Source organism: Brachyhypopomus gauderio, unplaced genomic scaffold (genome assembly GCF_052324685.1).
Source record: "Brachyhypopomus gauderio isolate BG-103 unplaced genomic scaffold, BGAUD_0.2 sc346, whole genome shotgun sequence".
NCBI lineage: Eukaryota > Metazoa > Chordata > Actinopteri > Gymnotiformes > Hypopomidae > Brachyhypopomus > Brachyhypopomus gauderio.
The window spans coordinates 70,783-85,000 of record NW_027507167.1 but is presented as its reverse complement, the minus strand read 5'-3'; the positions used below and the strand labels follow the sequence as shown (position 1 = coordinate 85,000).

At 43.8% G+C, this 14,218-nt stretch overlaps 2 non-coding genes across 2 annotated transcripts in view; both read right to left on the bottom strand.

The window, feature by feature from the left end:
- The window catches only part of LOC143504945 (28S ribosomal RNA), a 4,161-nt gene extending 4,116 nt beyond the window's left edge, over positions 1-45 (bottom strand). The window contains exon 1 of the ribosomal RNA XR_013127667.1: positions 1-45. This exon is cut by the window's left edge and continues 4,116 nt beyond it. This is a non-coding gene — a ribosomal RNA (28S ribosomal RNA).
- A 599-nt stretch (positions 46-644) lies between these two features.
- Positions 645-798, bottom strand: LOC143504948 (5.8S ribosomal RNA). The gene has a single exon (XR_013127669.1). It is a non-coding gene; the product is annotated as a 5.8S ribosomal RNA (ribosomal RNA).
- Positions 799-14,218: the final 13,420 nt, after the last annotated feature.

The window sequence follows — 14,218 nt, the reverse complement described above, 5'->3', positions numbered from 1 at the left end:
TAATATGCTTAAATTCAGCGGGTCGTCTCGTCTGATCTGAGGTCGCGTTCGAATGGGGGCAGCACGCCGGTGTGGGAACCGGACGCGCGCCTGAGCCGCCGGTGGCGGTGGGAGGGAGAGGACCCCCACGCGCACACGCGCACCGGGCTGGCAGACACAGGGTCGGTCTCGGCCTCTGCCTCGGACGAGAGGGAGGGAGGGACAGCACACCGTGAGAGGGAGACGCTGGAGGGAGGCACGTCTTGGGCCCCCATAGGACGACGCACCAACCCGAACCAACCGATACACCCGCGCGACCACGCATCCTCCTGCCGGCCTGGTGAGGAAGGGGGAGACACGCACGCGGGCAGCCTGCATGGTTGCCCACCGGCAGCCGCGTGCGCGCTTCTTCCTCGGCCGTAGGAGTATTGCGGGGCCCCTGGAGGACCAGGATCGGGGTGATCGAGAGGCAGGGAGGCCGCAGCCTACGGGGAGACGAGCTCCACAGCGAAACCTAACACGGAGCGTGTGACCCCTCTCTCTAGCCGGGGAGCTAGAGGACCGGGACGCGTCTGAATTTAGGAAGACGGAGGTGACCAGGGCCACCTTCGAACCTCCAACCGCGGTCTTGCCCATTACAGGCACAGTCCGAATGATGGGAATAGCGACCCTCAGACAGGCGTAGCCCTGGGATGAACCCAGGGCCGCAATGTGCGTTCGAAGTGTCGATGATCAATGTGTCCTGCAATTCACATTAGTTCTCGCAGCTGGCTGCGTTCTTCATCGACGCACGAGCCGAGTGATCCACCGCTAAGAGTTGTACTCTTGGTTTTTTCGTGAGAGGCACCAAACATGATAAATGGTTTTTACCATTTTTCAAGTGACGGGCGCCCCGCCGTAGTGCCTGACCCGAGGGACAGGCACCCGAGCACGGGGTCTTTAAACCCGCAGCCCTCTGCGGGCCCCCTCCACACTCGGCACCCGCCCTGTCCGTCTCGGAGGACTGGGTGAGCACGCGTAGCAACGGGGTGTTGGAAAGGGGTGTGTGAATACTGAAGGACCCAGAGGCCTACCTCGTCACCGCCCGCCATGCTCCCAGGAAGGGAGGAGCACTCGTAGCGCTGCCCGAGGTGAGCTTGGGAGCTACAGCACACAGTGAACCCCTCTCCTCACCCGCCGCCCGCCATGTCCACCCCTCCCTGCGGAGAGGAGCACGCGTAGCACCGGGGTGTGGAGGGTGTGAAGACTAAAGCCACCAGGGGGACCACCCAGTCAGCGTCCGCCATGTCTCCAGTACAGGAGAGCACTCGTAGCGCTGCCTGAGGCGGGGTTGATGAGCTAGAGTCCACACGTGGCCCTCCCCATCACCGCCCGCCATGCCTCCGGTAAGGGAGAGCACTCGTAGCGCTGTATGGGGTTGGTTCGAAGACTAGTAGGTACCCGTCACCCGACGAAAAATGGAAGGCAACGGCCACACACGCGCAACCGCTTTGACGACGTCTGAGCCCAGGAAGACAAAGGTGGCGTGAGCCTCCTGCGAACCTCCCAACGCGGGTCTGGTCCTTTACGGGCACAGTCCCGATTTATAGCAACAGACGTAGGGTGCGTGGTGGTGCCGTGAGCCTGAGGTCACCGAATGTGGAAAACCCCACGCACGCCGACAGAGAGAGAGGGCCTCGCGGCCCAGACTCACGCCATTGTGCGTGTGGAAACCGGCCGTAACCGTGTTTTTTAGCGCTTCGCACGAGCCAGAGAGTACCGAGGAGGTGCGCTCGAGATGGGGGGCTGTTTGGAGAGAACAGACCAGCTTGCGCCATCGCTGTTCAGGCGTTAAACATATGATGATCTCCAGTCCGGTACCGAAGCGCACAACCCTTTCCCCAGAGGCCCGAGGAGACGCACAGAGGCTGGGAGGAGGCGCGCCGGGCGGCGCTACCCGTTAATGATCCTTCCGCAGGTTCACCTACGGAAACCTTGTTACGACTTTTACTTCCTCTAGTTAGCGCAGCAACATCCCAATCCCAATCTATTAAGTGGCCAATTGACGGCCCCAAAGGGGGGCTGCGCGCCGAAGCCCCCAGATTTTTGCCGGGTCGGTGGATGGGTCAGGCCTCGAGGGGGGGACCCCCAAAGACGAGGGGAGTTGTCCCCCCGCCTCTAGCGCCCCCATGAGGCCGGCAATAAATTATTGAAAAACGGGCGTTTTTCGAGCGATACGCAGTTCGGCCACAGTGTGGAGCACATCCAAATAAATTGGAAGTGGGATAGGTAAGTAAAAAACGTCCCACTTCCAATTTATTTTTCCGATTATTATGGGATGCCTAATCAAATAGATTGCAAATGGGATGTTTTGTGATTACCTATCCCACTTCCAATCTATTTCAGCTATTATGGGATGCCTATTCAAATAGATTGCAATTGGGATGTTTTGTGATTACCTATCCCACTTCCAATCTATTTCAGCTATTATGGGATGCCTATTCAAATAGATTGCAATTGGGATGTTTTGTGATTACCTATCCCACTTCCAATCTATTTCAGCTATTATGGGATGCCTATTCAAATAGATTGCAATTGGGATGTTTTGTGATTACCTATCCCACTTCCAATCTATTTCAGCTATTATGGGATGCCTATTCAAATAGATTGCAATTGGGATGTTTTGTGATTACCTATCCCACTTCCAATCTATTTCAGCTATTATGGGATGCCTATTCAAATAGATTGCAATTGGGATGTTTTGTGATTACCTATCCCACTTCCAATTTATTTCCATTATTATGGGATGCCTATTCAAATAGATTGCAATTGGGATGTTTTGTGATTACCTATCCCACTTCCAATCTATTTCAGCTATTATGGGATGCCTATTCAAATAGATTGCAATTGGGATGTTTTGTGATTACCTATCCCACTTCCAATCTATTTCAGCTATTATGGGATGCCTATTCAAATAGATTGCAATTGGGATGTTTTGTGATTACCTATCCCACTTCCAATCTATTTCAGCTATTATGGGATGCCTATTCAAATAGATTGCAATTGGGATGTTTTGTGATTACCTATCCCACTTCCAATCTATTTCAGCTATTATGGGATGCCTATTCAAATAGATTGCAATTGGGATGTTTTGTGATTACCTATCCCACTTCCAATCTATTTCAGCTATTATGGGATGCCTATTCAAATAGATTGCAATTGGGATGTTTTGTGATTACCTATCCCACTTCCAATTTATTTCCATTATTATGGGATGCCTATTCAAATAGATTGCAATTGGGATGTTTTGTGATTACCTATCCCACTTCCAATCTATTTCAGCTATTATGGGATGCCTATTCAAATAGATTGCAATTGGGATGTTTTGTGATTACCTATCCCACTTCCAATCTATTTCAGCTATTATGGGATGCCTATTCAAATAGATTGCAATTGGGATGTTTTGTGAGTACCTATCCCACTTCCAATCTATTTCAGCTATTATGGGATGCCTATTCAAATAGATTGCAATTGGGATGTTTTGTGATTACCGATCCCACTTCCAATCTATTTCCACTATTATGGGATGCCTATTCAAATAGATTGCTATTGGGATGTTTTGTGATTACCTATCCCACTTCCAATCTATTTCAGCTATTATGGGATGCCTATTCAAATAGATTGCAATTGGGATGTTTTGTGATTACCTATCCCACTTCCAATCTATTTCAGCTATTATGGGATGCCTATTCAAATAGATTGCAATTGGGATGTTTTGTGATTACCTATCCCACTTCCAATCTATTTCAGCTATTATGGGATGCCTATTCAAATAGATTGCAATTGGGATGTTTTGTGATTACCTATCCCACTTCCAATTTATTTCCATTATTATGGGATGCCTATTCAAATAGATTGCAATTGGGATGTTTTGTGATTACCTATCCCACTTCCAATCTATTTCAGCTATTATGGGATGCCTATTCAAATAGATTGCAATTGGGATGTTTTGTGATTACCTATCCCACTTCCAATCTATTTCAGCTATTATGGGATGCCTATTCAAATAGATTGCAATTGGGATGTTTTGTGATTACCTATCCCACTTCCAATCTATTTCAGCTATTATGGGATGCCTATTCAAATAGATTGCAATTGGGATGTTTTGTGATTACCTATCCCACTTCCAATCTATTTCAGCTATTATGGGATGCCTATTCAAATAGATTGCAATTGGGATGTTTTGTGATTACCTATCCCACTTCCAATCTATTTCAGCTATTATGGGATGCCTATTCAAATAGATTGCAATTGGGATGTTTTGTGATTACCTATCCCACTTCCAATCTATTTCAGCTATTATGGGATGCCTATTCAAATAGATTGCAATTGGGATGTTTTGTGATTACCTATCCCACTTCCAATCTATTTCAGCTATTATGGGATGCCTATTCAAATAGATTGCAATTGGGATGTTTTGTGATTACCTATCCCACTTCCAATCTATTTCAGCTATTATGGGATGCCTATTCAAATAGATTGCAATTGGGATGTTTTGTGATTACCTATCCCACTTCCAATTTATTTCCATTATTATGGGATGCCTATTCAAATAGATTGCAATTGGGATGTTTTGTGATTACCTATCCCACTTCCAATCTATTTCAGCTATTATGGGATGCCTATTCAAATAGATTGCAATTGGGATGTTTTGTGATTACCTATCCCACTTCCAATCTATTTCAGCTATTATGGGATGCCTATTCAAATAGATTGCAATTGGGATGTTTTGTGAGTACCTATCCCACTTCCAATCTATTTCAGCTATTATGGGATGCCTATTCAAATAGATTGCAATTGGGATGTTTTGTGATTACCGATCCCACTTCCAATCTATTTCCACTATTATGGGATGCCTATTCAAATAGATTGCTATTGGGATGTTTTGTGATTACCTATCCCACTTCCAATCTATTTCAGCTATTATGGGATGCCTATTCAAATAGATTGCAATTGGGATGTTTTGTGATTACCTATCCCACTTCCAATCTATTTCAGCTATTATGGGATGCCTATTCAAATAGATTGCAATTGGGATGTTTTGTGATTACCTATCCCACTTCCAATCTATTTCAGCTATTATGGGATGCCTATTCAAATAGATTGCAATTGGGATGTTTTGTGATTACCTATCCCACTTCCAATTTATTTCCATTATTATGGGATGCCTATTCAAATAGATTGCAATTGGGATGTTTTGTGATTACCTATCCCACTTCCAATCTATTTCAGCTATTATGGGATGCCTATTCAAATAGATTGCAATTGGGATGTTTTGTGATTACCTATCCCACTTCCAATCTATTTCAGCTATTATGGGATGCCTATTCAAATAGATTGCAATTGGGATGTTTTGTGATTACCTATCCCACTTCCAATCTATTTCAGCTATTATGGGATGCCTATTCAAATAGATTGCAATTGGGATGTTTTGTGATTACCTATCCCACTTCCAATCTATTTCAGCTATTATGGGATGCCTATTCAAATAGATTGCAATTGGGATGTTTTGTGATTACCTATCCCACTTCCAATCTATTTCAGCTATTATGGGATGCCTATTCAAATAGATTGCAATTGGGATGTTTTGTGATTACCTATCCCACTTCCAATTTATTTCCATTATTATGGGATGCCTATTCAAATAGATTGCAATTGGGATGTTTTGTGATTACCTATCCCACTTCCAATCTATTTCAGCTATTATGGGATGCCTATTCAAATAGATTGCAATTGGGATGTTTTGTGATTACCTATCCCACTTCCAATCTATTTCAGCTATTATGGGATGCCTATTCAAATAGATTGCAATTGGGATGTTTTGTGAGTACCTATCCCACTTCCAATCTATTTCAGCTATTATGGGATGCCTATTCAAATAGATTGCAATTGGGATGTTTTGTGATTACCGATCCCACTTCCAATCTATTTCCACTATTATGGGATGCCTATTCAAATAGATTGCTATTGGGATGTTTTGTGATTACCTATCCCACTTCCAATCTATTTCAGCTATTATGGGATGCCTATTCAAATAGATTGCAATTGGGATGTTTTGTGATTACCTATCCCACTTCCAATCTATTTCAGCTATTATGGGATGCCTATTCAAATAGATTGCAATTGGGATGTTGGCCACTACCCACCCCAGGTGGGCTTGTACAAGTTCAGGAATGTCGTAGGGGTCCGAAACTTGATAGGGGGGTAGTGTGGGACCCCCTAAACAACATATTGAAGCCCCGCCCCCTAAAAGTGGGCGTGGCCGGAAGTAGGTGTTCCCATGGGCCGATCGGCTCGAGACTTGATAGGGGGGTAGTGTGGGACCCCTAAAACAACATATTTAAGCCCCGCCCCTAAAAGTGGGCGTGACCGGAAGTAGGTGTTCCCATGGGCCGATCGGCTCAAAACTTTGCAGAGGAGTTCTATTTGGGACCACAAACAACATACTAAAAGCTCGTGTCCGTAGGTGGTCGGGAAGTCGAAAAATGAACCAGGAAGTGGAACAGGAAGTGACTTTCCCGAGGTCGTAGGGTCATGAAATTTCATAGGGGAGGTCTGGGGGGGCACTGGAGCAACATACTGTAAGCACGAGTCCGAAAGCCAAGCGGAATTTTTACACCACTAACCCAAACTCTATCGCATCCCAATTCCAATTTATTTCCATCAGTCAAATAAATTGGAATTGGGATGCCATTCAAATAAATTGGAATTGGACAATTTGTACTTACCAATCCCAATTCCAATCTATTTCAATGAAACCCCATTCAAATAAATTGGAATTGGACAATTTGTACTTACCGATCCCAATTCCAATCTATTTCAATGGGATCCCAATTCCAATTTATTTCCATCAGTTAAATAAATTGGAATTGGGATGCCATTCAAATAAATTGGAATTGGACGATTTGTACTTACCAATCCCAATTCCAATCTATTTCAATGAAACCCCATTCAAATAAATTGGAATTGGACAATTTGTACTTACCGATCCCAATTCCAATCTATTTCAATGGGATCCCAATTCCAATTTATTTCCATCACTTAAATAAATTGGAATTGGGATGCCATTCAAATAAATTGGAATTGGACAATTTGTACTTACCAATCCCAATTCCAATCTATTTCAATGAAACCCCATTCAAATAAATTGGAATTGGACAATTTGTACTTACCGATCCCAATTCCAATCTATTTCAATGGGATCCCAATTCCAATTTATTTCCATCACTTAAATAAATTGGAATTGGGATGCCATTCAAATAAATTGGAATTGGACGATTTGTACTTACCAATCCCAATTCCAATCTATTTCAATGAAACCCCATTCAAATAAATTGGAATTGGACAATTTGTACTTACCAATCCCAATTCCAATCTATTTCAATGGGACCCCATTCAAATAAATTGGAATTGGACAATTTGTACTTACCGATCCCAATTCCAATCTATTTGAATGGGATCCCAATTCCAATTTATTTCCATCACTTAAATAAATTGGAATTGGGATGCCATTCAAATAAATTGGAATTGGACAATTTGTACTTACCGATCCCAATTCCAATCTATTTCAATGGGATCCCAATTCCAATTTATTTCCATCACTTAAATAAATTGGAATTGGGATGCCATTCAAATAAATTGGAATTGGACGATTTGTACTTACCAATCCCAATTCCAATCTATTTCAATGAAACCCCATTCAAATAAATTGGAATTGGACAATTTGTACTTACCGATCCCAATTCCAATCTATTTCAATGGGACCCCATTCAAATACATTGGAATTGGACGATTTGTACTTACCAATCCCAATTCCAATCTATTTCAATGGGACCCCATTCAAATAGATTGGAATTGGACGATTTGTACTTACCGATCCCAATTCCAATCTATTTCAATGGGACCCCATTCAAATAAATTGGAATTGGACAATTTGTACTTACCGATCCCAATTCCAATCTATTTCAATGGGACCCCATTCAAATAAATTGGAATTGGACGATTTGTACTTACTGATCCCAATTGCAATCTATTTGAATGGGATCCCAATTCCAATTTATTTCCATGTGTCAAATAGATTGGAATTGGGATGATTCATGATTACCATCCCTTTTCCAATACACTCACTCACACACTCATACACACTCACTCACACACAAACACACACACACACTCATGCACACACACATACACACACTCACACACACACAGACTCATACACACTCACTCACACACAAACACACACACACTCATGCACACACACATACACACACTCACACACACACAGACTCATACACACTCACTCACACACAGACTCATACACACACATATACACACTCACTCACACACACTCTCATACACACACACATATACACACACACACACACACACACATACACACACTCATACACACACACACACATGTCTGAGTCCCACTGACTCACTGTGTGAATGTTTTGAAGTTTGCACAAAGTCATAATTTGGCTGAAAAAAAACTGCATCCCAATTCCAATTTATTTGACTGATGGAAATAAATTGGAATTGGGATGCCATTCAAATAAATTGGAATTGGACGATTTGTACTTACCGATCCCAATTCCAATCTATTTCAATGGGACCCCATTAAAATAAATTGGAATTGGACGATTTGTACTTACCAATCCCAATTCCAATCTATTTGAATGGGACCCTATTCAAATAAATTGGAATTGGACAATTTGTACTTACCGATCCCAATTCCAATCTATTTCAATGGGACCCCATTCAAATAAATTGGAATTGGACAATTTGTACTTACCGATCCCAATTCCAATCTATTTGAATGGGATCCCAATTCCAATTTATTTCCATCACTTAAATAAATTGGAATTGGGATGCCATTCAAATAAATTGGAATTGGACGATTTGTACTTACCGATCCCAATTCCAATCTATTTCAATGGGATCCCAATTCCAATTTATTTCCATTACTTAAATAAATTGGAATTGGGATGCCATTCAAATAAATTGGAATTGGACGATTTGTACTTACCGATCCCAATTCCAATCTATTTCAATGAAACCCCATTCAAATAAATTGGAATTGGACAATTTGTACTTACCGATCCCAATTCCAATCTATTTCAATGGGACCCCATTCAAATAAATTGGAATTGGACAATTTGTACTTACCGATCCCAATTCCAATCTATTTCAATGGGATCCCATTCAAATAAATTGGAATTGGACAATTTGTACTTACCGATCCCAATTCCAATATATTTGAATGGGATCCCAATTCCAATTTATTTCCATCAGTCAAATAAATTGGAATTGGGATGCCATTCAAATACATTGATTTCTAAGTTTTTTTTTCTTATCACTAAAACACTTCAAAAACCATTTATCCATGCTCCCCATGTCTGGTTTATGCAAGCTGGGTGTTCAGAGTTGTCAGACTGTGGTGTCCAAAACCCCACTATTTTGATGACTTGAATAAATTGGAAGTGGGATCTCCAGATCTCAGCTTTGGAACATGATAGCACGATTCTTTTACCACTCCTCTCTAAGTTTGAGTCCTCCTAACTCACTGTGTGAGTTTGGTGAAGTTTGCAGAAAGTCAAAATTTTGCCTCAAAAAAACACACACTAACCCCTTAGAGTTTTTTTGAGCCAAAATTTTGACTTTCTGCAATCTTCTCCAAACTCACACAGTGAGTCAGGCACACCTAAACTTAGTGCTGAGCGTTGAAATTTTCAAGCTATGTCATTCTAAGGCTGAGATCTGACGATCCCACTTCCAATTTATTCAAGTCATCAAAATAGTGGGGTATTGGACAGTGGAACTTCAAAACTCTGACCACTCAGTTTGCATCAGACAGACATGGGGAGTATGGATAAATGGTTTTCTAAGCTTAAAATAAGTGTTTTTTAAAATAACTTATAACCTCATTTTACTGCATCCCAATTCCAATTTATTTCCATCAGTTAAATAAATTGGAATTGGGATGCCATTCAAATAAATTGGAATTGGACGATTTGTACTTACCGATCCCACTTCCAATCTATTTGAATGGGATCCCAATTCCAATTTATTTCCATCAGTCAAATAAATTGGAATTGGGATGCCATTCAAATAGATTGGAATTGGGATCGGTAAGTACAAATCGTCCAATTCCAATCTATTTGAATGGGGTCCCATTCAAATAGATTGGAATTGGGATCGGTAAGTACACAACGTCCCACTTCCAATCTATTTGAATGATGTCCCACTTCCAATCTATTTCCCTGTGTCTAATAGATTGGAATTGGGATGAGTCATGATTACCATCCCTTTTCCAATACACACACACACATACACACTCACTCACACACACTCATACACACTCACACACACACACAAACACACACACACACACACTCATACACACACATATACACACTCACTCACACACACACTCATACACACACTCATACACACTCACTCATACACACACATACACACTCACTCACACACACACACACTCACACACACTCACACACACATGTATGAGTCCCCCTGACTCACTGTGTGCATGTGGTGAAGTTTGCACAAAGTCATAATTTGGCTGAAAAAACAGCATCCCAATTCCAATCTATTTGACACGTGGAAATAAATTGGAATTGGGATGCTATTCAAATAGATTGGAATTGGGATCGGTAAGTACAAATCGTCCAATTCCAATCTATTTGAATGGGGTCCCATTCAAATAGATTGGAATTGGGATCGGTAAGTACAAATCGTCCAATTCCAATCTATTTGAATGGGGTCCCATTCAAATAGATTGGAATTGGGATCGGTAAGTACAAATCGTCCAATTCCAATCTATTTGAATGGGGTCCCATTCAAATAGATTGGAATTGGGATCGGTAAGTACAAATCGTCCAATTCCAATCTATTTGAATGGGGTCCTTAAGGCCTACGACTACAGCGCAATAGATTAATGGCTGCCATACGCCAACGCTTCGAGCTACGGACTTGCAACTTGGGATGGTCCATCGGGCCATCACAGAGACGACCTCGACCGATTTTGGGACCTCTACGTCAAATTTTGGCCCCTCAGGGGCCCCAAATGTATGAAAATTTGGGTTTGACCTTAAGGCCTACGACTACAGCGCAATAGATTAATGGCTGCCATACGCCAACGCTTCGAGCTACGGACTTGCAACTTGGGATGGTCCATCGGGCCATCACAGAGACGACCTCGACCGATTTTGGGACCTCTACGTCAAATTTTGGCCCCTCAGGGGCCCCAAATGTATGAAAATTTGGGTTTGACCTTAAGGCCTACGACTACAGCGCAATAGATTAATGGCTGCCATACGCCAACGCTTCGAGCTACGGACTTGCAACTTGGGATGGTCCATCGGGCCATCACAGAGACGACCTCGACCGATTTTGGGACCTCTACGTCAAATTTTGGCCCCTCAGGGGCCCCAAATGTATGAAAATTTGGGTTTGACCTTAAGGCCTACGACTACAGCGCAATAGATTAATGGCTGCCATACGCCAACGCTTCGAGCTACGGACTTGCAACTTGGGATGGTCCATCGGGCCATCACAGAGACGACCTCGACCAATTTTGGGACCTCTACGTCAAATTTTGGCCCCTCAGGGGCCCCAAATGTATGAAAATTTGGGTTTGACCTTAAGGCCTACGACTACAGCGCAATAGATTAATGGCTGCCATACGCCAACGCTTCGAGCTACGGACTTGCAACTTGGGATGGTCCATCGGGCCATCACAGAGACGACCTCGACCGATTTTGGGACCTCTACGTCAAATTTTGGCCCCTCAGGGGCCCCAAATGTATGAAAATTTGGGTTTGACCTTAAGGCCTACGACTACAGCGCAATAGATTAATGGCTGCCATACGCCAACGCTTCGAGCTACGGACTTGCAACTTGGGATGATCCATCGGGCCATCACACAGATGACCTCGACCGATTTTGGGACCTCTACGTCAAATTTTGGCCCCTCAGGGGCCCCAAATGTATGAAAATTTGTATTTGACCTTAAGGCCTACGACTACAGCGCCATAGATTAATGGCTGCCATACGCCAACGCTTCGAGCTACGGACTTGCAACTTGGGATGGTCCATCGGGCCATCACAGAGACGACCTCGACCGATTTTGGGACCTCTACGTCAAATTTTGGCCCCTCAGGGGCCCCAAATGTATGAAAAATTGTATTTGACCTTAAGGCCTACGACTACAGCGCCATAGATTAATGGCTGCCATACGCCAACGCTTCGAGCTACGGACTTGCAACTTGGGATGGTCCATCGGGCCATCACAGAGACGACCTCGACCGATTTTGGGACCTCTACGTCAAATTTTGGCCCCTCAGCATCCCCAAATGTATGCTCGTGACCTCTCTGTGTTAGAAAAAAATCACTTTCAAAAGTTAGCCACGCCCAATCCGTATGACCTAAGGGTCTGTGCTCGGAGTATCTTCCTCAGTGGGTGGGGTATATTAACACTCTGGAAGCACGTGTGGATACGTGCAGGTTTGGTCCTTCAGGGGCCCCGCACACATGGTCTTGTGCTTTAAGTGTTAGAGGAGATTCTGCCTAAAAGTGCAAATTCAAATGATAGCCACACCCAAACCATATGACCTATGAGTCTGTGCATGCACTATCTTTATCAATTTGTTGGGTCTAATAACACTCTGCAGGCACGTGTGGATACGTGCAGGTTTGGTCCTTCAGGGGCCCCGCACACATGGTCTTGTGCTTTAAGTGTTAGAGGAGATTCTGCCTAAAAGTGCAAATTCAAATGATAGCCACACCCAAACCATATGACCTTTGAGTCTGTGCATGCACTATCTTTATCAATTTGTTGGGTCTAATAACACTCTGCAGGCACGTGTGGATACGTGCAGGTTTGGTCCCTCAGGGGCCCCGCACACATGGTCTTGTGCTGTGTTAGAAGAGTTACTGCCTAAAAGAGCAAATTCAAATGATAGCCACACCCAAACCATATGACCTTTGGGTCTGTGCATGCACTATCTTTATCAATTTGTTGGGTCTAATAACACTCTGCAGGCACGTGTGGATACGTGCAGGTTTAGACTCTCAGGGGCCACAAGTGTGTGTGTTGCTCCTATTAAAAAAGGCCTACACAGCAACACGTTGACTGCTGCCAAACGCCAACGCTTCGAGCTACAGACCTGTATCTCAGGATCCTGCATCGGGCCATCACAGAGACGACCTCGACCGATTTTGGGACCCCTAGGTTAAATTTTGGGCCCTCAGCGGCCCCAAATGTATGTACATTTCTGTTTGACCTTTGGCCTACGACTACAGCGCAATATCTTTTAGGCTGCCATACGCCAACGCTTTGAGCTACGGACTTGCAACTCGGGATCCTCCATCGGGCCATCACAGAGACGACCTCGACCGATTTTGGGACCCCTACGTCAAATTTTGGCCCCTCAGCGGCCCCAAATGTATGAAAATATGCGTTTAAACTTTAGGCCTCTCCCTACAGTGCAATATCTTTTTTGCTGCCATACGCCAACGCTTCGAGCTACGGACTTGGGCCTTGGGATCCTCTTTTAGGCCATAACATACATGACCTCGACCGATTTTGGGACCCCTAGGTTAAATTTTGGCCCCTCAGCGGCCCCAAATGTATGAAAATATGCGTTTAAACTTTAGGCCTCTCCCTACAGTGCAATATCTTTTTTGCTGCCATACGCCAACGCTTCGAGCTACGGACTTGGGCCTTGGGATCCTCTTTTAGGCCATAACATACATGACCTCGACCGATTTTGGGACCCCTACGTCAAATTTTGGCCCCTCAGCGGCCCCAAATGTATGAAAATTTGCGTTTAAACTTTAGGCCTCTCCCTACAGTGCATTATCTTTTTTGTTGCCATACGCCAACGCTTTGAGCTACGGACTTGGGCCTTGGGATCCTCTTTTAGGCCATAACATACATGACCCCGACCGATTTTGGGACCTTTACGTCAAATTTTGGCCCTTCAGCGGCCCCAAATGTATGCTTGTGACTGTTCTGTGTTAGAAAAAAAACACCTTTAAAACTTAGCCACGCCCAAACGGTATGACCTAGGGCTCCATGCTTACAGTATGTTGTTCCAAAGCCCTCTCAGACATCCCTTATGAAATTTCATGACCCTCCGACCTCGGGAAAGTCACTTCCTGTTCCACTTCCTGG